A 3887-nucleotide genomic window follows, 5' to 3' on the forward strand; every position below is an offset into this window, starting at 1 on the left:
CTCTCAGAGAGCTGCAGGCCCCAGGCTGTGGCCCCTTCTGTTTGGACCCTAGTAAAATATGCTCAGGGTCTGCCCTCCCCAATGCCAGGGACAGACAAAGAGGCACAGCATTTTTCTATGTCACATGGGGAGTGAGAGGGAATGAGTAGAAATCTGGTTACCCTCCCAAGACTCCCCAGGGAGCTGGGATGCCTGAGGGTATATGGTCCCAAAGCCAGGTGTAGCATAGGAATAAACTCCTGATCTCAGCTTTTGGTTTGGGTCGGAAGGGAGTCTCATAAGATCATGACAGGCAGAAATAGCTCTAAGAGCACCTGAGAGATTCTACTCCCAAGCCTACCAGCACACAGGGGCTCTGGCTGAACACAACCCAAGGCCCTTGAGTTGTCAAAACACCCAAATAACAATGATGTGTTGTGGATGCAGAAGCTAGGGAGAAAGTGGGAAGGAGGCAGGAAAAGGACCTAAAAAACCCAAACAGAAAAACTGGAAGCAGACAGGGATAGCCCCACAGCTGGCATATGGGTGGTCCCTGGGCAGGCTGGATGACAGACAGTACTGCGAATAGTCTTAGGGCCCTTGCATAGTGACATACTCACCACCGTCAGCATCAAAGGACACACCAGGTTCAGAGAAGCTATGTTACCCTTTCCCAACCAGATCAAAGTCTTGCAGGGTATCCCATCTCCATGGGCATATAGCTTGGCGCTTGGCAGGGCAGCCAAGGGAGCAGAGGGAATTCAGGTTAGAACCCGGAGGTTAGCTGTTAATGCCATCCTAGCGCAGTCTGCGTGGAGGGTGGGCAGGCAGGCAGGGAGTCTTTAGAGGTAGACATTGAAGGTTTGCAGGATGCCACGCGGCAGAGTGAACAGTTGCGGTGGTAGACAGGGTAGCGCATAAGGATTTCAGTGCAGGCCTGGCACAGGCACAGGTGCTGATAGGGCAGGAGCAGCACGGTCTTGCACTGGTCCTGGCAGATGACGGACTTCTTCTCCTCTTGCTCCTTTAGCAACTTCCATGGGTTTTGTCCAGCTGTCGGCTCCTCCTCATTGAGCCTCTCCCGCCCCGGCAGATTCAATTCTGATGGTCCTGATTTCCTCCTCTTCTGCCCCTGCTCTGGGCACTGTTTCTGGATGTGTGTCCTGTCTCTAGGTCCTGACTGAAAACACTCTTCTAGGAACACCCTGGGGGGTCCCAGGTGCCCCTCCTCAATTCGATCAGCTTGCCAACTGGAGGCTACTGCTCCAGATTCGGTGCCAGGCCTCCACACCCAGTGCTAAGCGAGATAGCCTCACAACATCCTCTCGGAGTCCATGGTAGGATGGCCGAGCATGAAGCTGACTGAAAGCTTGGGTGACCAGCCTCAAAATGAGGTCCGGATACAACACAGTCAGTCACTGCCAGCACACAAGCCAGCCAACACCAAACCAGTAAGATGTCAGACAGCTCAGGCCAGCAGTTCCAGAGCTAGTTGGCAAGGGGTCCAAAGAAGGATGGTCATAGCCACAGCACTGCTGGAAATGTGGGCTAGGAAAGCGGCCACCACATCTGTCATCCTCCACATAGGTCCCATCCCTGCATCTCACACGGCCAGCACCAGGGAGAAGAGGTTCTGTGTGCCAATGAGGCAGATGTTGACTAGGCTGTTATCGGCTCATGGCAATGGCACAGATGTCACAGGCCTGGCGCAGCAAAGCATGGCTGTTGGAGACCACATTGAGGACACCTCAGTGCGGTGTCTCCCGACTCCGCAGCGTCCCATGAGAGGCCAGGTGCCCCAGGAGCTTTAGGCTCTCCAGGCCAGAACAGCAGTTACACAGCAGGGTACACGAGGCCTGCAAGTCTCCATAGGTGAACAGAACCAAGGCTTCAATCACGGCCAGCGGTGAAAGCAGGACGCCTCTGCCCAAGTGCAGAAGACTAGTCAGTACCGTGTGTGGCAGGCTGTAGATGAAGTCCAGGAGCCAGGCCAGGGAAGCCAGGAGGGAGGACACCAGCAGGAAGTTGAAATCCAACACCAAGGTCAGCACGTCCAGCACCAGACCCACCCCATTCACTACCAGGTACACAGCCTCCATGATAGGGCTATGGAGTTCAGTCCGAAAGCAAGGATGTCTCTTCAGAGAGGGGGCTGTCAAAGATGTCAGTATTTGAAGGATTAATCTGGAAGGGAAGTGTGCAATCTCGGTTCTCCAGGGAAAAAAGCTAAGGGCTGGAGGAAAGAGAAATTTTAGAGAGAAAGAGGGCCAGGTGCCACTCCAAGAGTCCAGGTTTTGATGGTGGGCTGCTCGAGAGCGAAGACGCAAAACATCTCCAAAGCTGAAAGCGATTCCGGGCTGGAGGAGCGACCTCAGCTTTGGAGGCCTGCTGCTGCGTACCACAGCCGGGCAATGGGTGGGCCCAGCCGGAGCCGGGGTGGGGAAGGCTGGGCGCGGGGTCGCGGTCCAGCTACGCAGGTGCCCCTGTCCTCGCCAGGCCCCTGACCTCCTGTTCGCAGTGCTTGGCGCCCAAAAGGTAATTAGGAGAGGGAGTTAGTCTCTGCAGACCCCAAGCGCGGCCTCTTTTCCGCTGGGCGCCGTCATCTTGTGCGCCTATTTTTTTCTTTTGTGACAGTGTCTCACGACATATCCCAGGCTGGACTAAAACTCGTTACGTAGCGTAAATTGGCCTCAAATTCATGATCCTTCTGCCTCAGCCTCTCAAATACTTGGATTATATTGTTGTGCACAAGGTCCAACACTTTTGCTTCTTTCCATGTTCACTGTTAATGGTTTGTTCTTCAGAGTATAAATCATACTCTTCATTTCAGCACAGTGGATGTTGGTTTCAGCAGGCAGTTCTGTTATTTGGTGTTCCTTGATCCTTTCATAATTTGCTGAATTCAATTTAGCCATTTCGCTAGTGCCAGTTTGCTTATTAGGGATTTTCCTTTTGGGTTCCTCTTTTCAAGTCTCTCTTATTTGGCAGGTAGAACTGAAATATCCCTTATAACTATTGGAGCTCTAAAAATTATTGATATTACAGATGTGTGGTTCTTTTTTGCTTCTCTTCACGGAATTTTACTCTAAACGTCAATGTTTTGGTGTTCAATACAGCAACTTGTGGACCATTACGTAGATATGCAAGTTCTCTGCATAGTTCTGTTTTTTTCTTCTGTTCTTGTTTTAATCTATAGCAAATCTCTAAGCTTGGCTCTTTTGTTATCAACAGAATAAGTTTATACTCTATTTTTGGATTGCATATCCCTGAAATACGGGCCTGAGAAAATCATAGGGAGAAAGCTAAGATTTAAATTGGAAGAATTAAGAGTTTGTGGTCAATACAGGAAGGGGATCAGGAACTAGTGAAAAGGTCAGGTAGAGATGAATCAACTTGGGTTGTAATATACTTGTGCATGGAAGCAATGCTAGGAATCCCTCTGTATAGCTATCCTTATTTCAACTAGCAAAAATGCTTTGTCTTTCTTATTATTGCTTATGTCTACTTTTCAACAAAACTGGAGAAAAGGGCAGAACAGATTTTGCCTGGAAGCAAGGAGGGGTGGGGGGAGAGAAGGAGAGGGCAGGGGGCAAGGGGGAGAAATGGCCCAAACAATATATGCACATGTGAATAAATGAATTAAAAAAAAAGTGTTTGTGTCTTGGTCAGCATGTGGTCCTGAGATACTTATTATAACATCTCTAAAGAAAAGTTATTTTGTACAATCTGTCGAGTTTAATGTGGTAGGAGAGCAAGTCCATTATTACCTATTTTAACATGGCTAAAATTGAACTTTTCTATGCACTTTTGAAAAAGAATGAGCTAGATATCTACTATTTTTTTGAAAAATAGACAATTTTAAGTGAAAAATCAAATTGAATAATGTGTAAAATTGTCAAACTTTTACA

General features: G+C 49.0%; 1 pseudogene; it reads right to left on the reverse strand.

Annotated features, from left to right (window-relative positions):
• Positions 1-821: 821 nt before the first annotated feature.
• Positions 822-2137, reverse strand: LOC109676256 (E3 ubiquitin-protein ligase RNF26-like; annotated as a pseudogene).
• Between the last annotated feature and the right edge of the window lie 1750 nt (positions 2138-3887).

The sequence above is a fragment of the Castor canadensis genome, chromosome 5, assembly GCF_047511655.1.
Source record: "Castor canadensis chromosome 5, mCasCan1.hap1v2, whole genome shotgun sequence".
Classification (NCBI taxonomy): Eukaryota; Metazoa; Chordata; class Mammalia; order Rodentia; family Castoridae; genus Castor; species Castor canadensis.